General features: G+C 43.1%; 1 protein-coding gene across 1 annotated transcript in view; it reads left to right on the forward strand.

The window, feature by feature from the left end:
- Positions 1-2,218: 2,218 nt before the first annotated feature.
- Positions 2,219-21,239, forward strand: part of LOC128700588 (uncharacterized) — a 91,497-nt gene continuing 72,476 nt past the window's right edge. The window contains exon 1 of the mRNA XM_070098939.1: positions 2,219-2,255. The gene's annotated coding sequence lies outside the window, so the exon portion shown is untranslated. The remainder of the gene's footprint in view (positions 2,256-21,239) is intronic.

Raw genomic sequence — 21,239 nt, forward strand, 5'->3', positions numbered from 1 at the left:
GACAGGGAACACAATCAACTTGACCAAAATGAATGTAACTTACAATATAGTTCAGAGGGCAGTTCATCACAGGAACTAAGCCACAGGTCCCAAGACCTACACAGCACGAGTACTGCGCCAAGCCAATACTCTGCCCACTGCCTCCAACAGTCTCCTCCAGAGACTTCAGCAGCCTTCTCCCGAGCCCTGCACCCCAGCAGCAGCTCCGCTCGAAGTCTCTGCTCATTAGCTCTGCACCCCAGCAGCAGCTCCGCTCGAATCTCTGCTCAGGAGCTCTGCACCCCAGCAGCAGCTCCGCTCGAATCTCTGCTCAGGAGCTCTGCACCCCATCAGCAGCTCCGCTCGAATCTCCTGATCATACGAACGAACGAACGAAAGTTCAGGTAAGATCCCAAATGGGATGAGCGGGGAAGTCGGGACAGACGAAGAATAGTGCTGGAGAGGAGTGTTCTTAGTTGTAGAAATAGAGCCAGGGCTTAACCCAGCAGCTAAGTCGATCGTGGGACAGACATTGAGAACACACATAGCAGGCTCTTCTGTTGCGACTCCGGTGGGTGGATGGGGAAGTGTGGACAGACGATGAACAGTCGTGAGAGGAAGGTCTTGAGTTGTAGATGAAAGAGCCAGGGCTAAACCCAGCTGCGTGGCACTGCGAGGCAGTGTAGAGAGGGCATGTTGAGGACATAGAGGAGAGAGCAGACTGCAGACAGTGCTCGCCGACTGATACGCTTCAGGCTGAGGTGAAAAGCTGGTTTGGACGTCAGGTGTTGGGAAGGGTGTTGTGTGTTTACCTGGAGACCTGGAGAGAGTTCTGGGGGTCAACGCCCCCGCGGCTACACTTCGCTGGTGATGGAGCTACTCTTGAGGCTTTTGAAGTCTCTCTTGGACATGTGGAATAGTTGCATTCTGAGGTTGGAGCAGTTCAGATTCGCCACGAGGTAAGATAGTGCGTTTTCAAAAGGAATTTGGTGAGGTTTGGTGCAGGTGTACTTAACAGCTCCTTTCATTAAGTGGAGCACATCAGCTGCGCTCATTTCGGTTGGGAGGTTGGGGGTGGTGTAGAAGGTTAGAGACCCATTAAAGGCTTGGCTTAGGTAACGGTTGCCTGTGGTTTCTTCTTCGACTACTACTTCGTCGTTGTCCGAGGGTTGTTCATAATGTTCTGGTACTATTTCGTCTTCTGTGACTGTGTTGAGAGGAGGCAGGGAGTGTTGGTCGGTCGTGATTTGTTGGGCTGGTGGTGAGAGGTGGCAGTAGACGGTGGTGTTGGTTCTGGAGTAGTCTTGGTCAGAGATACGAGTAGGACCAGGGGTTGAGGTGAAGTTTACAATGTCTGGAATTAGCTTGAGGAGGTCTTGTGATGGTGGCGAGTCTGGAAAGTTGAAGAACCACTATAAACTGATACAACTTTTTGGGGAAATATTTGTAGAATTCCTGAATATATCTTACATGAGAGGTGTGTGTAGTGGGGGTTCAAACTGCCTTGTTGCCTGTTGTAGACCTATGCGTGGACTGAGGCCGATGTAGCGCGTCCCACGCACTCATGCGGGATCACGTGACGTCATACAAACTAGTCACTAGGCCGAGCAAAGGGGTCGTGTATGTAAAACATATGGATAGTACTATGATACTCAGATAAGCTATACGACACATGTAGGTGATCAGCAACTATGCTGACATGTGCATATACATTGTGAAGTATATATATATATATATATATATATATATATATATATATATATATATATATATATATATACATATATATATATATATATATATATATATATATATATATATATATATATATATATATATATATATATATATATATATATATATATATATCATTGTACATACTACGAGTGGATACTTTAGCCTTTATTGTAGGGGTGAATAAATTCTTGACTGGTGGTATATATGTAGGTGATATAAGCTTTTGTAACCATCGTGTATTCGATAGGGTTAAAACCAATAAAGCAACTTTATATGTGGAACTAACAAAAATGGCCATCCAACAGTAAGCTGAGAGGAAAAGTGATAGTAAGTAACCCTGAGACTTTAGTGTGAAGGCTGTCAGTGTTGTGGTACGTTGTGCTCTCAGTCTTGTGGTACGTTGTGTTATCAGTGTTGTGTTACGTTGTGCTCTCAGTGTTGTGGTACGTTGTGCTCTCAGTGTTGTGGTACGTTGTGTTATCAGTGTTGTGTTACGTTGTGCTCTCAGTGTTGTGGTACGTTGTGCTCTCAGTGTTGTGGTACGTTGTGTTATCAGTGTTGTGTTACGTTGTGTTATAAGTGTTGTGTTACATTGTGTTATCAGTGTTGTGGCACGTTGTGGTGTCAGTGTTGTGGTACGTTGTGCTGTCAGTGTTGTGGTACGTTGTGCTGTCAGTGTTGTTTACCTGGAGTTTACCTGGAGAGAGTTTCGGGGGTCAATGCCCCCGCGGCCCGGTCTATGACCAGGCCTCCTGGTGGATCAGCGCCTGATCAACCAGGCTGTTGCTGCTGGCTGCACGCAAACCAACGTACGAGCCACAGCCCGGCTGATCAGGAACTGACTTTAGGTGCTTGTCCAGTGCCAGCTTGAAGACTGCCAGGGGTCTGTTGGTAATCCCCCTTATGTGTGCTGGGAGGCAGTTGAACAGTCTCGGGCCCCTGACACTTATTGTATGGTCTCTTAAGGTGCTAGTGACACCCCTGCTTTTCATTGGGGATTTGGTGCATCGTCTGCCAAGTCTTTTGCTTTCGTAGTGAGTGATTTTCGTGTGCAAGTTCGGTACTAGTCCCTCTAGGATTTTCCAGGTGTATATAATCATGTATCTCTCCCTCCTGCGTTCCAGGGAATACAGGTTTAGAAACCTCAAGCGCTCCCAGTAATTGAGGTGTTTTATCTCCGTTATGCGCGCCGTGAAAGTTCTCTGTACATTTTCTAGGTCGGCAATTTCACCTGCCTTGAAAGGTGCTGTTAGAGTGCAGCAATATTCCAGCCTAGATAGAACAAGTGACCTGAAGAGTGTCATCATGGGCTTGGCCTCCCTAGTTTTGAAGGTTCTCATTATCCATCCTGTCATTTTTCTAGCAGATGCGATTGATACAATGTTATGGTCCTTGAAGGTGAGATCCTCCGACATAATCACTCCCAGGTCTTTGACGTTGGTGTTTCGCTCTATTTTGTGGCCAGAATTTGTTTTGTACTCTGATGAAGATTTAATTTCCTCATGTTTACCATATCTGAGTAATTGAAATTTCTCATCGTTGAACTTCATATTGTTTTCTGCAGCCCACTGAAAGATTTGGTTGATGTCCGCCTGGAGCCTTGCAGTGTCTGCAATGGAAGACACTGTCATGCAGATTCGGGTGTCATCTGCAAAGGAAGACACGGTGCTGTTTACCTGGAGTTTACCTGGAGAGAGTTTCGGGGGTCAACGCCCTCGCGGCCCGGCTGACATCCTTGTCTATGTCGGATATGAGGATGAGGAACAAGATGGGAGCTAGTACTGTGCCTTGTGGAACAGAGCTTTTCACCGTAGCTGCCTCGGACTTTACTCTGTTGACGACTACTCTCTGTGTTCTGTTAGTGAGGAAATTATAGATCCATCGACCGACTTTTCCTGTTATTCCTTTAGCGCGCATTTTGTGCGCTATTACGCCATGGTCACACTTGTCGAAGGCTTTTGCAAAGTCTGTATATATTACATCTGCATTCTTTTTGTCTTCTAGTGCATTTAGGACCTTGTCGTAGTGGTCCAATAGTTGAGACAGACAGGAGCGACCTGCTCTAAACCCATGTTGCCCTGGGTTGTGTAACTGATGGGTTTCTAGATGGGTGGTGATCTTACTTCTTAGGACCCTTTCAAAGATTTTTATGATATGGGATGTTAGTGCTATTGGTCTGTAGTTCTTTGCTGTTGCTTTACTGCCCCCTTTGTGGAGTGGGGCTATGTCTGTTGTTTTTAGTAACTGAGGGACGACCCCCGTGTCCATGCTCCCTCTCCATAGGATGGAAAAGGCTCGTGATAGGGGCTTCTTGCAGTTCTTGATGAACACAGAGTTCCATGAGTCTGGCCCTGGGGCAGAGTGCATGGGCATGTCATTTATCGCCTGTTCGAAGTCATTTGGCGTCAGGATAACATCGGATAGGCTTGTGTTAATCAAATTTTGTGGCTCTCTCATAAAAAATTCATTTTGATCTTCGACTCTCAGTCTGGTTAGCGGCTTGCTAAAAACTGAGTCATATTGGGACTTGAGTAGCTCACTCATTTCCTTGCTGTCATCTGTGTAGGACCCATCTTGTTTAAGTAGGGGCCCAATACTGGGCGTTGTTCTCGATTTTGATTTGGCATAGGAGAAGAAATACTTTGGGTTTCTTTCGATTTCATTTATAGCTTTTAGTTCTTCCCGCGATTCCTGACTCCTAAAGGATTCTTTTAGCTTAAGTTCGATGCTTGCTATTTCTCTGACCAGTGTCTCCCTGCGCATTTCAGATATATTGACCTCTTTGTGGTACGTTGTGTTGTCAATGTAGTGGTACGTTGTACTGTCAGTGTTGTGGTACGTTGTGTTGTTAGTGTAGTGGTACGTTGTGTTGTCAGTGTAGTAGTACGTTGTAGTGTCAGTTTTGTGGTACGTTGTGTTGTCAGTGTTGTGGTACGTTGTGTTGTCAGTGTTGTGGAACGTTGTGTTGTGGTACGTTGTGTTGTCGGTGCTGTGGAACTTTGTGTTGTCAGTGTTGTGGTACGTTGTGTTGTCGGTGTTGTGGTACGTTGTGTTGTCAGTGTAGTGGTACTTTGTGTTGTCAGTGTTGTGGAACGTTGTGCTGTCCGTGTTGTGGTACGTTGTGTTTTCAGTGTTGTGATACGTTGTGTTGTCAGTGTTGTGGAACGTTGTGTTGTCGGTGTTGTGGTACGTTGTGTTGTCAGTGTTTTGGTACGTTGTGTTGTCAGTGTTGTGGTACGTTGTGTTGTCGGTGTTGTGGTACGCTGTACTGTCAATGTAGTGTGACGTTGTGTTGTAAGTGTAGTGGTACGTTGTGCTGTCAGTGTTGTGGTACGTTGTGTTGTCAGTGTTGTGATACGTTGTGCTGTCAGTGTTGTGGTACGTTGTGTTGTCGGTGTAGTGGTGCGTTGTGTTATCAGTATTGTGGTACGTTGTGTTGTCAGTGTTGTGGTACGTTGTGCTGACAGTGTTGTGGTACGTTGTGTTGTCAGTGTAGTGGTACGTTGTGTTGTCAGTGTTGTAGTGCGTTGTGTTGTCTGTGTAGTGGTACGTTGTGCTGTCAGTGTTGTGGTACGTTGTTTTGTCAGTGTAGTGGTGCGTTGTGTTTTCAGTGTTGTGGTACATTGTGTTGTCAGTGTAGTGGTACGTTGTGTTGTCAGTGTTATAGTACGTTTTGCTGTCAATGTTGTGGTACGTTGTGTTGTCAGTGTAGTGGTACATTGTGCTGTCAGTGTTGTGGTACGTTGTGCTGTCAGTGTAGTGGTACGTTGTGTTGTCAGTGTTATAGTACGTTGTGCTGTCAATGTTGTGGTACGTTGTGCTGTCAGTGTAGTGGCACATTGTGCTGTCAGTGTTGTGGTACGTTGTGTTACCAGTGTAGTGGTACGTTGTGTTGCCAGTGTTATAGTACGTTGTGCTGTCAATGTTGTGGTACGTTGTGTTGTCACTGTAGTGGTACATTGTGCTGTCAGTGTTGTGGTACGTTGTGTTGTCAGTGTTGTGGAACGTTGTGTTGTCAGTGTTTTGGTACGTAGTGTTCCCAGTGGTGTGGTACGTTGTGTTGTCGGTGTTGTGGTACGCTGTACTGTCAGTGTAGTGGTACGTTGTGTTGTAAGTGTAGTGGTACGTTGTGCTGTCAGTGTTGTGGTACATTGTGGTTTCAGTGTTGTTTACCTGGAGTTTACCTGGAGAGAGTTTCGGGGGTCAACGCCCCCGCGGCCCGGTCTGTGACCAGGCCTCCTGGTGGATCAGCGCCTGATCAACCAGGCTGTTGCTGCTGGCTGCACGCAAACCAACATACGAGCCACAGCCCGGCTGATCAGGAACTGCCTTTAGGTGCTTGTCCAGTGCCAGCTTGAAGACTGCCAGGGGTCTGTTGGTAATCCCCCTTATGTGTGCTGGGAGGCAGTTGAACAGTCTCGGTCCCCTGACACTTATTGTATGGTCTCTTAACGTGCTAGTGACACCCCTGCTTTTCATTGGGGGGATGGTGCATCGTCTGCCAAGTCTTTTGCTTTCGTAGTGAGTGATTTTCGTGTGCAAGTTCGGTACTAGTCCCTCTAGGATTTTCCAGGTGTATATAATCATGTATCTCTCCCTCCTGCGTTCCAGGGAATACAGGTTTAGAAACCTCAAGCGCTCCCAGTAATTGAGGTGTTTTATCTCCGTTATGCGCGCCGTGAAAGTTCTCTGTACATTTTCTAGGTCGGCAATTTCACCTGCCTTGAAAGGTGCTGTTAGAGTGCAGCAATATTCCAGCCTAGATAGAACAAGTGACCTGAAGAGTGTCATCATGGGCTTGGCCTCCCTAGTTTTGAAGGTTCTCATTATCCATCCTGTCATTTTTCTAGCAGATGCGATTGATACAATGTTATGGTCCTTGAAGGTGAGATCCTCCGACATAATCACTCCCAGGTCTTTGACGTTGGTGTTTCGCTCTATTTTGTGGCCAGAATTTGTTTTGTACTCTGATGAAGATTTAATTTCCTCATGTTTACCATATCTGAGTAATTGAAATTTCTCATCGTTGAACTTCATATTGTTTTCTGCAGCCCACTGAAAGATTTGGTTGATGTCCGCCTGGAGCCTTGCAGTGTCTGCAATGGAAGACACTGTCATGCAGATTCGGGTGTCATCTGCAAAGGAAGACACGGTGCTGTGGCTGACATCCTTGTCTATGTCGGATATGAGGATGAGGAACAAGATGGGAGCTAGTACTGTGCCTTGTGGAACAGAGCTTTTCACCGTAGCTGCCTCGGACTTTACTCTGTTGACGACTACTCTCTGTGTTCTGTTAGTGAGGAAATTATAGATCTATCGACCGACTTTTCCTGTTATTCCTTTAGCGCGCATTTTGTGCGCTATTACGCCATGGTCACACTTGTCGAAGGCTTTTGCAAAGTCTGTATATATTACATCTGCATTCTTTTTGTCTTCTAGTGCATTTAGGACCTTGTCGTAGTGATCCAGTAGTTGAGACAGACAGGAGCGACCTGTTCTAAACCCATGTTGCCCTGGGTTGTGTAACTGATGGGTTTCTAGATGGGTGGTGATCTTGCTTCTTAGGACCCTTTCAAAGATTTTTATGATATGGGATGTTAGTGCTATTGGTCTGTAGTTCTTTGCTGTTGCTTTACTGCCCCCTTTGTGGAGTGGGGCTATGTCTGTTGTTTTTAGTAACTGAGGGACGACCCCCGTGTCCATGCTCCCTCTCCATAGGATGGAAAAGGCTCGTGATAGGGGCTTCTTGCAGTTCTTGATGAACACAGAGTTCCATGAGTCTGGCCCTGGGGCAGAGTGCATGGGCATGCCATTTATCGCCTGTTCGAAGTCATTTGGCGTCAGGATAACATCGGATAGGCTTGTGTTAATCAAATTTTGTGGCTCTCTCATAAAAAATTCATTTTGATCTTCGACTCTCAGTCTGGTTAGCGGCTTGCTAAAAACTGAGTCATATTGGGACTTGAGTAGCTCACTCATTTCCTTGCTGTCATCTGTGTAGGACCCATCTTGTTTAAGTAGGGGCCCAATACTGGACGTTGTTCTCGATTTTGATTTGGCATAGGAGAAGAAATACTTTGGGTTTCTTTCGATTTCATTTATGGCTTTTAGTTCTTCCCGCGATTCCTGACTCCTAAAGGATTCTTTTAGCTTAAGTTCGATGCTTGCTATTTCTCTGACCAGTGTCTCCCTGCGCATTTCTGATATATTGACCTCTTTTAGCCGCTCTGTTATTCTTTTCCGTCGCCTGTAAAGGGAGCGCCTGTCTCTTTCTATTTTACATCTACTCCTCCTTTTTCTTAGAGGAATAAGCCTTGTGCATACATCGAGTGCCACCGAGTTAATCTGTTCTAGGCATAAGTTTGGGTCTGTGTTGCTTAGTATATCTTCCCAGCTTATATCGGTTAGGACTTGGTTTACTTGGTCCCACTTTATGTTTTTGTTATTGAAGTTGAATTTGGTGAATGCTCCCTCGTGACTAGTCTCATTTTGTCGGTCTGGGGCTCCACGCATACATGTCTGAACCTCAATTATGTTGTGATCTGAGTATATTGTTTTTGATATGGTGACATTTCTTATCAGATCATCATTGTTAGTGAAGATGAGGTCTAGTGTATTCTCCAGTCTAGTAGGCTCTATTATTTGCTGGTTTAAATTGAATTTTGTGCAGAGATTTAAAAGCTCGTGTGAGTGTGAGTTTTCATCAGAGCTGCCTCCTGGTGTTATTACTGCAACAATATTATTTGCTATATTCCTCCATTTTAGGTGCCTTAAGTTGAAATCCCCCAGGAGCAAGATGTTGGGTGCAGGAGCTGGAAGATTTTCCAGACAGTGGTCAATTTTTAACAGCTGTTCCTGGAATTGCTGGGATGTTGCATCCGGAGGCTTGTAGACTACCACAATGACTAGGTTTTGGTTCTTGACCTTTACTGCTAAAACTTCCACTACGTCATTTGAGGCATTAAGCAGTTCTGTGCAAACAAGTGACTCTGCAATGTACAGGCCAACCCCCCCCCTTTTGCCTGTTCACTCTGTCACATCTGTATAGGTTGTAACCTGGGATCCATATTTCGTTGTCCAAGTGATCCTTTATGTGGGTCTCAGTGAAAGCCGCGAACATTGCCTTTGCCTCTGCAAGCAGTCCACGGATGAAAGGTATTTTGTTGTTTATTGCTGGCTTTAGACCCTGTATATTTGCAAAGAAGAATGTTATCGGACTGGTGGTATTGTTGGTACTGGGGGGGGGATTTTTTTTCCGGCATTAGTATCTGTATCTGTTGGTTTGGAGTGGAGGCCATCGACTGTGGTTCCACTCCAGGAATGACTGGATTTGGTGTACGATTTCTGCCATTTCCTGTTGTGGTACGTTGTGCTGTCAGTGTTGTGGTACGTTGTGTTGTCAGTGTTGTGGTACGTTGTGTTGTCAGTGTAGTGGTACGTTGTGTTGTCGGTGCTGTGGAACTTTGTGTTGTCAGTGTTGTGGCACGTTGTGTTTTCAGTGTAGTGGTACTTTGTGTTGTCAGTGTTGTGGAATGTTGTGCTGTCGATGTTGTGGTACGTTGTGTTTTCAGTGTTGTGGTACGTTATGTTGTCAGTGTTGTGGAACGTTGTGTTGTCGGCGTTGTGGTACGTTGTGTTGTCAGTGTTTTGGTACGTTGTGTTGTCAGTGTTGTGGTACGTTGTGTTGTCGGTGTTGTGGTAAGCTGTACTGTCAATGTAGTGTGACGTTGTGTTGTAAGGGTAGTGGTACGTTGTGCTGTCAGTGTTGTGGTACGTTGTGTTGTCAGTGTTGTGATACGTTGTGCTGTCAGTGTTGTGGTACGTTGTGTTGTCAGTGTAGTGGTGCGTTGTGTTGTCAGTAATGTGGTACGTTGTGTTGTCAGTGTTGTGGTACGTTGTGCTGACAGTGTTGTGGTACGTTGTGTTGTCAGTGTAGTAGTACGTTGTGCTGTCAGAGTAGTGGTACGTTGTGTTGTCAGTGTTGTAGTGCGTTGTGTTGTCTGTGTAGTGGTACGTTGTGCTGTCAGTGTTGTGGTACGTTGTGTTGTCAGTGTAGTGGTGCGTTGTGTTTTCAGTGTTGTGGTACATTGTGTTGTCAGTGTAGTGGTACGTTGTGTTGTCAGTGTTATAGTACGTTGTGCTGTCAATGTTGTGGTACGTTGTGTTGTCAGTGTAGTGGTACATTGTGCTTTCAGTGTTGTGGTGCATTGTGTTGTCAGTGTAGTGGTACATTGTGCTGTCAGTGTTGTGGTACGTTGTGCTGTCAGTGTAGTGGTACGTTGTGTTGTCAGTGTTATAGTACGTTGTGCTGTCAATGTTGTGGTACGTTGTGTTGTCAGTGTAGTGGTACGTTGTGCTGTCAGTGTTGTGGTACGTTGTGTTGTCAGTGTTGTGGAACGTTGTGTTGTCAGTGTTTTGGTACGTAGTGTTGTCAGTGGTGTGGTACGTTGTGTTGTCGGTGTTGTGGTACGCTGTACTGTCAGTGTAGTGGTACGTTGTGTTGTAAGTGTAGTGGTACGTTGTGCTGTCAGTATTGTGGTACGTTGTGTTGTCAGTGTTGTGGTACGTTGTGCTGTCAGTGTTGTGGTACGTTGTGTTGTCAGTGTTGTGGTACGTTGTGTTGTCAGTGTAGTGGTACGTTGTGTTGTAAGTGTAGTGGTACGTTGTGCTGTAGTGTTGTGGTACGTTGTGTTGTCAGTGTTGTGGTACGTTGTGCTGTCAGTGTTGTGGTACGTTGTGTTGTCAGTGTTGTGGTACGTTGTGTTGTAAGTGTAGTGGTACGTTGTGTTGTCAGTGTTGTGGTACGTTGTGTTGTAAGTGTAGTGGTACGTTGTGCTGTCAGTGTTGTGGTACGTTGTGTTGTCAGTGTTGTGGTACGTTGTGTTGTCAGTGTTGTGGTACGTTGTGTTGTCAGTGTTGTGGTACGTTGTGTTGTCAGTGTTGTAGTACTTTGTGCTGCCAGTGTTGTGGTACGTTGTGTTGTCAGTGTAGTGGTACATTGTGTTGTCAGTGTTATAGTACGTTGTGCTGTCAATGTTGTGGTGTTATCATCAGTGTTTTCAGATGGAGTCATGACCATTCACATTTCCCAGGCGTTTCATGACTCTTTCGGGTTTAGTGCTACGACACGAACGTGATAAACAAGAACAAGAACAAGAACAACAACAACTGCAACAACAACAACTATAATAATAATAATAATAATAATAATAATAATAATAATAATGATAATAATAATAATAATAATAATAATAATAATAATAATAATAATAATAATAATAATAATAATCTTCCCAGTTACGAGACTTGGTTCTATATTGATTCTTTCTATGTGAAGAATGAGTGAATATATTGTGAGCGAGGAAGTAATGGGTCAGACTGAACAAGTAATGGGTTGCTGGGTGACTGCAATGGGACTAAATATTTAATTTCAGTTTACTAGTCAGATGCAGTATCCAATATCCACCCTGCCGTCCATAGCCAAGAAAAAAAAGTCTCCACACACATAAATGGGTCCACGAGCTGATCCTCATTATTTATTAAAGTGACACTGGTATTTTACTGGTGTTGAAAGTTACTGAATATTAATAATAACAACGAGTCCTTGAAATAATTCTGTCTTATACACAAATAATCAGTATGTGGGAGAATGCAACTGATGACGACGTTTCGGTCCGACTTGGACGTTTAACTACTCACACTAATGGTCCAAGTCGGACCGAAACGTCGTCATCAGTTTCATTCTCCTATGTGCAGGTAATTTGTGTATTGTTCCAGTTACGGTATTTTGACTTTTTATTCCTTAATTCTGTCCTATAGTAGTTACCTGGTATTTACTATACACAAGATGTGTTTAATAGGAGTATATACGTTGTATATATCCTATATATATGTATATATCCTTGTATATATCCTTTCAGGATATATACAAGGAGAGTTTAATTTCTATCTTAGGGATTGAAATATTCTTAAGTATTGGCGAGCAGGTGATACACAGCCTTAAACCATTGCACATTAGACGGACTTAAAAACTGGATATACCAGTCATCCTCAGGTGCTATTCGAGTATAATCTGTCACAAAGTGGAAAAGAAAGAGGTTGGAATACGAAGGTATGTTGAAAGATATGTCGAAACGTATGTTGACAGCGGTATATTCGACGTAACAGTGCCAGCTGATGTGCTGTGACATATTCCCTGGGAGACTGAGCTGACAGGAAATGGTGACCATCAGCCAGAATTGCAGGAAAGCTTCTAAAGATAAATTTCCACTTATCTCAGACATTTTCTGTGGCTTCTTAACCCTGAAATGTGGCTTATCGACTTGTTTCACTATTACTCTCTTCGTTTTCACTTATTTCCACTTTTCCCACTTACGCACCAACTCTCCCTTATACCCATCCTTCACATTTATACTTCTCTCCACTTCTACACTGCCTTGACTTGTGGTTTCAGCGCTGTTATGATTATAATATTACACAGCCTTGACACTTCTACCCTCAACGTTACTACCTGCCTTAGTATAGTGCTGAATAATCCACAAGGGATTAACGAATTTTTAAATGACAGTTGTAAATACAGTAATGATATTTATGGAATAATAATAGTAGTAGCAGTAGTAGTAATAATAATAATAATAGTAGGTTGGTAGACAGCAACCACCCAGGGAAGTACTACCGTCCTGTCAGATGACTGTGAAACAGAAACCTGTAACTGTTTTGCATGATGGTAGGATTGCTGGTTTCTTTTTCTGTCTCATAAACACGCTAGATAACAGGGATATCTTGCTACTCCTACTTACACTTTGGTCACACTTCACAGACACGCACATGCGTGTACAAAGGTTTGCAACAAGGCTAGTCCCAGAGCTCAAGGGAATGTCGTACGAGGAAAGGTTAAGGGAAATCGGACTGACGACACTGGAGGACAGAAGGGTCAGGAGAGACATGATAACGACATACAAGATACTGTGGGGAATAGACAAGGTGAACAGAGATAGGATGTTCCAGAGAAGGGACACAGGGACAAGAGGTCACAACTGGAAGCTGAAGACTCAGACGAGTCACAGGGACGTTAGGAAGTATTTCTTCAGTCATAGAGTTGTCAGCAAGTGGAATAGCCTAGCAAGTGAAATAGTGGAGGCAGGAACCATACATAGTTTTAAGAAGAGGTATGACAAAGCTCAGGAAGCAGAGAGAGAGAGGACCCAGTAGCGATCAATGAAGAGGCGGGGCCAGGAGCTGAGTCTCGACCCCTGCAACCACAATTAGGTGAGTACAATTAGGTGAGTACATCTAGGTTTTTCTCCTTTTTCTAAATAGCTCTTGTTTTTCTTTATTTCTTCTATTGTCCATGGGGAAGTGGAAAAGAATCTTTCCTCCATAAGCCATGCGTGTCGTATGAGGCGACTAAAATGCCGGGAGCAATGGGCTAGTAACCCCTTCTCCTGTAAACATTTACTAAAAAAGAGAAGAAGAAAAACTTTATAAAACTGGGATGTTTGAATGTGCGTGGATGTAGTGTGGATGACAAGAAACAGATGATTGCTGATGTTATGAATGAAAAGAAGTTGGATGTCCTGGCCCTCAGCGATACAAAGCTGGAGGGGGTAGGGGAGTTTCAGTGGGGGGAAATAAATGGGATTAAATCTGGAGTATCTGAGAGAGTTCGAGCTAAGGAAGGGGTAGCAGCAATGTTGAAGGATCAGTTATGGAAGGAGAAAAGAGAATATGAATGTGTAAATTCAAGAATTATGTGGATTAAAGTAAAGGTTGGATGCGAAAAGTGGGTCATAATAAGCGTGTATGCACCTGGAGAAGAGAGGAATGTAGAGGAGAGAGAGAGATTTTGGGAGATGTTAAGTGAATGTATAGGAGCCTTTGAACCAAGTGAGAGAGTAATTGTGGTAGGGGACCTGAATGCTAAAGTAGGAGAAACTTTTAGAGAGGGTGTGGTAGGTAAGTTTGGGGTGCCAGGTGTAAATGATAATGGGAGCCCTTTACCTGGAGTTTACCTGGAGAGAGTTCCGGGGGTCAACGCCCCCGCGGCCCGGTCTGTGACCAGGCCTCCTGGTGGATCAGAGCCTGATCAACCAAGCTGTTACTGCTGGCTGCACGCAAACCAACGTACGAGCCACAGCCCGGCTGGTCAGGTACCGACTTTAGGTGCTTGTCCAGTGCCAGCTTGAAGACTGCCAGGGGTCTATTGGTAATTCCCCTTATGTATGCTGGGAGGCAGTTGAACAGTCTCGGGCCCCTGACACTTATTGTATGGTCTCTTAACGTGCTAGTGACACCCCTGCTTTTCATTGGGAGGATGTTGCATCGTCTGCCAAGTCTTTTGCTTTTGTTGTGAGTGATTTTCGTGTGCAAGTTCGGTACTAGTCCCTCTAGAATTTTCCAGGTGTATATAATCATGTATCTCTCCCACCTGCGTTCCAGGGAATACAGGTTCAGGAACTTCAAGCGCTCCCAGTAATTGAGGTGTTTTATCTCCGTTATGCGCGCCGTGAAGGTTCTCTGTACATTTTCTAGGCCAGCAATTTCACCTGCCTTGAAAGGTGCTGTTAGTGTGCAGCAATATTCCAGCCTAGATAGAACAAGTGACCTGAAGAGTGTCATCATGGGCTTGGCATCCCTAGTTTTGAAGGTTCTCATTATCTTTGAATCACTAAAGACACCCTTCTCCTGCATAATTCTTACTGAGACCTGGCTTAAGCAGGACACAATAGATATCTACCCTCTACCAGGATACACAGCAATTCACAACTGCGGACCAAACCAAGTTGGGGGTGGTATTGCAATCTATTACTCTAATCAATTATCTTGTATTAGCACCACTTGCTTTAGTGATGAATATAGGGAATACATTTTTGCTAATTTTACTGTAAAAAACCTTAAGACACCTATAACAATCGGTGCTATTTACCGGATACCTCACACAAACATCCCAAATTTCAGTGAGAAATTAAAGTCACTAATAACAAACAGACAAATGAATAAGCACCACCTTCTCTTAGCTGGAGACTTCAACATCAACCTTGGCTTACTAGATGATCAGCCTGTAACTGATTTCATCAACAATATGAACAACACACTTCTCATACCAACAATAACTAAACCAACTAGGCTCACTGAGACAAGTGCAACCATAATAGACCACATATGGACCAATATACTAGCCCCCCTTAAATCAGGGATAATCACAGATAGCACTACAGACCACTACCCTACCTTCCTCCTGACAAACATTAGTAAACCACCACTTGAATACAACAAAGTCTCATTTAGACTCCATGACGAGGCCTCAATAAGGAAGTTCACAGCTGACCTAGAGACTGTTGACTGGCCTACAGAATTCTCCAAGGCCAATGGTATTGATGACTGGACAGACATTTTTTCTTAACAAATTACTTAGACTATACAACAAACATTGTCCTATAAAAACGAAACAGATCACAAACAAACGGCTTGGTTGCCCATGGCTAACCAGCACCATTCTGAAATCCATTGACAAGAAACACCAATATGAAAAGCAATATAGACAGGGCTTAATACACGAAGATATTCTTAAACTCAATTCAACAGTTCTCACCAAAGTAATAAAGAAAGCCAAACAACTATACTACTCCAGTAGATTCACAGACACTAGAGGAGATATAAAAAAGACCTGGAAAACACTCAGATTCTAGGGACCCACAAACTGAAAAAAACCAAGAATATTGTCCTAACTAAACCTAATGAAACACCACTACATCCCACTGACACAGCTAACAAGATAAACGACTTCTTCTCAACCATAGGATCTAATCTCGCCAATAAAATCCCACATACCAATGCCCATGCCGGGGACTACCTAGATGGGAATTTCCAAAATTCCTTCTATCTTGCACCAATTGAGCCCAAGGAAGTCACCGAGATTATAAAGTAACTTAAAAATAACTCAGGGAATCTGTCTCATGTTCCACCATTACTGTACAAGAGAGCGGCCCATGTCCTTTCGCATGCTATTTCATTACTTTTTAACAAGTCACTAGAAACTAGCACCTTCCCGAAACTACTCAAGATGGCAAGGGTTACACCAATACATAAGGGTGGTGACCCTACAGACTTAAACAACTATAGGCCAATATCAAACTTACAATTGCTATCCAAAATCTTTGAGAAACTCGTGCACAGGAGACTATATTCATTTATAACGGCACAAAACATACTCAACCCCTGCCAATTTGGATTCAGGAAAAATAAAAGCACTAATGATGCAATCATAAAAATGCTAGATCTGCTTTACACAGCATTGGAAAATAAGGAATATCCACTAGGAATTTTTATTGACCTAAGAAAAGCTTTTGACACAGTAGACCACGACATCCTACTCCACAAACTTGACCATTACGGTATAAGAGGCCATGCGCTTGCTTATTTCAAATCTTACCTTACTAATAGGTATCAGTATATCACCATTAAAGATACAGCATCAACAACACGGCCACTTGATACTGGAGTTCCGCAGGGAAGTGTCCTTGGTCCCCTGCTCTTCCTCATATACATCAATGATCTTCCAAACGTATCCCAACACCTGAAACCCATTCTCTTTGCTGACGACACGACTTATGTCATCTCTCACCCTAATCTTGCCACCCTCAACACCATTGTTAACGAGGAGCTGATCAAAATATCTACTTGGATGACAGCCAATAAACTTACGCTTAACACTGACAAAACCTACTATATTATGTTTGGTAGCAGAGCAGGAGATGCACAAATTAACATTAAGATCGACAACACTCTAATTGCCAGACATAATGAGGGCAAATTCCTAGGCCTATACCTTGACAACAACCTGAATTTCAGTACCCATATCCAACACATAACCAAAAAAGTATCCAAAACCGTTGGGATCCTCTCCAAGATACGATACTACGTGCCGCAAAATGCCCTTCTCACACTATACCACTCACTTATTTATCCATACCTCACCTATGCTATTTGTGCTTGGGGATCAACTGCAGCAACACACCTAAAGCCAATAATAACCCAACAAAAAGCTGCAGTAAGAATAATCACTAAATCCCATCCATGGCATCACCCCCCCCCCGCTCTTCATAGATCTAAACTTACTCCCTGTTCAGTACATCCACACTTACTACTGTGCAATCTACATCTACAGGACCTTAAACTCCAATATCAACCTTGACCTAAAACGCTTTCTTGATAGTTGTGACAGAACCCAGAGGCATAACACCAGACACAAACATCTCTACGACATTCCCCGTGTCCGACTAAACCTTTACGAAAATTCAATGTATGTCAAAGGTCCTAAAATCTGGAACACCCTACCTGAGAACTCTAGAACTGCAGACACATTCATCACCTTCAAAACTACCATTAGAAAACATCTTATCTCCCTGATACACCCCATCAACAAACTACACGAATACCACCTGGTGGTTCACACTTACACTCACTCACCCATTTGACCATAAACAGAAATATTAATCTCAATCTTAAAATAATGAATCCTGTGATACTCCAATACTGAAACTATGTACTGTGCCAAAACAAAAGCATTCAAATTGCTAAACTCACAAACTAGTATTTAGTCACTTAGCCATAATACCACCTTACCTCATAATTTGTAATATTTTAAAATTAAGAATTAAACTAAGTCTGCCCGAAATGCCTAGCCATGCTAGGTGTTCTAGTGGTACACTCTGTAATCATTATTTAACTACATGTAAACCACACAATAACCAAATTCTGTAAACTCAGCATTGTAATCCTTATAGAGAATGAACTTTGAATCCATCCTGTCATTTTTCTAGCAGCTGCGAATGATACAATGTTATGGTCTTTAAAGGCGAGATCCTCCGACATGATTACTCCCAGGTCTTTGACGGTGGTGTTTCGCTCTATTTTGTGGCCAGAATTTGTTTTGTACTCTGATAAAGATTTAATTTCCTCGTGTTTACTATATCTGAGTAATTGAAATTTCTCATCGTTGAGCTTCATATTGTTTTCTGCAGCCCACTGAAAGATTTGGTTGATGTCCGCCTGGAGCCTTTGCAGTGTCTGCAATGGAAGACACTGTCATGCAGATTCGGGTGTCATCTGCAAAGGAAGACACGGTGCTGTGGCTGACATCCTTGTCTATGTCAGATATGAGGATGAGAAACAAGACGGGAGCGAGTACTGTGCTTTGCGGAACAGAGCTTTTCACCGTAGCTGCCTCGGACTTTACTCTGTTGATTACTACTCTTTGTGTTCTGTTTGTGAGGAAATTATAGATCCATCTACCAACTTTTCCTGTTATTCCTTTAGCACGCATTTTGTGCGCTATTACGCCATGTATAGAAAGGGGTTTAGTTATAGGTAATACATATTTTAAGAAAAAGAGGATAAATAAGTATACAAGATAATGATGTAGGGCGAAATGGCAGTAGTTTGTTGGATTATGTATTGGTAGATAAAAGACTGTTGAGTAGACTTCAGGATGTACATGTTTATAGAGGGGCCACAGATATATCAGATCACTTTTTAGTTGTAGCTACACTGAGAGTAAAAGGTAGATGGGATACAAGGAGAACAGAAGCATCAGGGAAGAGAGAGGTGAAGATTTATAAACTAAAAGAGCAGGCAGTTAGGGTAATATATAAACAGCTATTGGAGGATAGATGGGCTAATGAGAATATAGGCAATGGGGTCGAAGAGGTATGGGGTAGGTTTAAAAATGTAGTGTTAGAGTGTTCAGCAGAAGTTTGTGGTTACAGGAAAGTGGGTGCGAGAGGGAAGAGGAGCGATTGGTGGAATGATGATGTAAAGAGAGTAGTAAGGGAGAAAAAGTTAGCATATGAGAAGTTTTTACAAAGTAGAAGTGATGCAAGGAGGGAAGAGTATATGGAGAAAAAGAGAGAGGTTAAGAGAGTGGTGAAGCAATGTAAAAAGAGAGCAAATGAGAGAGTGGGTGAGATGTTATCAACAAATTTTGTTGAAAATAAGAAAAAGTTTTGGAGTGAGATTAACAAGTTAAGGAAGCCTAGAGAACAAACGGATTTGTCAGTTAAAAATAGGAGAGGAGAGTTATTAAATGGAGAGTTAGAGGTATTGGGAAGATGGAGGGAATATTTTGAGGAATTGTTAAATGTTGATGAAGATAGGGAAGCTGTGATTTCGTGTATAGGGCAAGGAGGAATAACATCTTGTAGGAGTGAGGAAGAGCCAGTTGTGAGTGTGGGGGAAGTTCGTGAAGCAGTAGGTAAAATGAAAGGGGGTAAGGCAGCCGGGATTGATGGGATAAAGATAGAAATGTTAAAAGCAGGTGGGGATATAGTTTTGGAGTGGTTGATGCAATTATTTAATAAATGTATGGAAGAGGGTAAGGCACCTAGGGATTGGCAGAGAGCATGCATAGTTCCTTTGTATAAAGGCAAAGGGGACAAGAGAGAGTGCAAAAATTATAGGGGGATAAGTCTGTTGAGTATACCTTGTAAAGTGTATGGTAGAGTTATTATTGAAAGAATTAAGAGTAAGATGGAGAATAGGATAGCAGATGAACAAGGAGGCTTTAGGAAAGGTAGGGGGTGTGTGGACCAGGTGTTTACAGTGAAACATATAAGTGAACAGTATTTAGATAAGGCTAAAGAGGTTTTTGTGACATTTATGGATTTGGAAAAGGTGTATGACAGGGTGGATAGGGGGGCAATATGGCAGATGTTGCAGGTGTATGGTGTAGGAGGTAGGTTGCAGGTGTATGGTGTAGGAGGTAGGTTACTGAAAGCAGTGAAGAGTTTTTACGGGGATAGTGAGGCTCAAGTTAGAGTATGTAGGAAAGAGGGAGATTATTTCCCAGTAAAAGTAGGCCTTAGACAAGGATGTGTGATGTCACCGTGGTTGTTTAATATATTTATAGATGGGGTTGTAAGAGAAGTAAATGCGAGGGCCTTGGCAAGAGGCGTGGAGTTAAAAGATAAAGAATCACACATAAAGTGGGAGTTGTCACAGTTGCTCTTTGCTGATGATACTGTGCTCTTGGGAGATTCTGAAGAGAAGTTGCAGAGGTTGGTGGATGAATTTGGTAGGGTATGCAAAAGAAGAAAATTAAAAGTGAATACAGGAAAGAGTAAGATTATGATGATAACAAAAAGATTAGGTGATGAGAGATTGGATATCAGATTGGAGGGAGAGAGTATGGAGGAGGTGAATGTATTCAGATATTTGGGAGTGGACGTGTCAGCGGATGGGTCTATGAAAGATGAGGTGAATCATAAAATTGATGAGGGGAAAAGGGTGAGAGGTGCACTTAGGAGTCTGTGGAGACAAAGAACTTTGTCCTTGGAGGCAAAAAGGGGAATGTATGAGAGTGTAGTTTTACCAATGCTCTTATATGGGTGTGAAGCATGGGTGATGAATGTTGCAGCGAGGAGAAGGCTGGAGGCAGTGGAGATGTCATGTCTGAGGGCAATGTGTGGTGTGAATATAATGCAGAGAATTCGAAGTTTGGAAGTTAGGAGGAGGTGCGGGATTACCAAAACTGTTGTCCAGAGGGCTGGGAAAAGGTTGTTGAGGTGGTTCGGACATGTAGAGAGAATGGAGCGAAACAGAATGACTTCAAGAGTGTATCAGTCTGTAGTGGAAGGAAGGCGGGGTAGGGGTCGACCTAGGAAAGGTTGGAGGGAGGGGGTAAAGGAGGTTTTGCGTGCGAGGGGCTTGGACTTCCAGCAGGCATGCGTGAACGTGTTTGATAGGAGTGAATGGAGACAAATGGTTTTTAATACTTGACGTGCTGTTGGAGTGTGAGCAAAGTAACATTTATGAAGAGATTCAGGGAAACCGGCAGGCCGGACTTGAGTCCTGGAGATGGGAAGTACAGTGTCTACACTCTGAAGGAGGGGTGTTGATGTTGCAGTTTAAAAACTGTAGTGTAAAGCACCCTTCTGGCAAGACAGTGATGGAGTGAATGATGGTGAAAGTTTTTCTTTTTCGGGCCACCCTGCGTTGGTGGGAATCGGCCAGTGTGTTAATAATAAAAAAGTAAATAATAATAATAATAATAATAATAATAATAATAATAATAATAATAATAATAATAATAATAATAATAATAATAATAACAGAGGGGATCGTAGTCAGTTTTTTCAACTCGTCAATCATTCTCTCGCTGGCTCAGTTAAGATTATTATAATAAAAAAGAAGGGCTAAACCACAAGGGCTCAGTTAAGAGCTGTGTAGCCCGTGTTTCTTCACGAGCCTCCATCAGAGGATGCCTCGACAAATCTTTTATTTATTGTTGCCGCCAGTTTTCAGCTTGCTGTTTCACTGTACGTTGTACATGAATGCCACAAACATCCATTAAGTAATAAGCGTTCTGGCTGTGTAACAAGTTAGTTGTCACAGTCTTGAACTGTTTCTCTATGATAATACTTCAGCTTTCCTTAATTACTAGGATGATGCCATATCGTCTAAGCCTTTCGTAGTAGCCCCGGGGAAACATACATTTTCTCATGTCTATGATTGTTTCTGTGGTTACA

The sequence above is a fragment of the Cherax quadricarinatus genome, chromosome 65 (genome assembly GCF_038502225.1).
Source record: "Cherax quadricarinatus isolate ZL_2023a chromosome 65, ASM3850222v1, whole genome shotgun sequence".
Lineage (NCBI taxonomy): Eukaryota > Metazoa > Arthropoda > Malacostraca > Decapoda > Parastacidae > Cherax > Cherax quadricarinatus.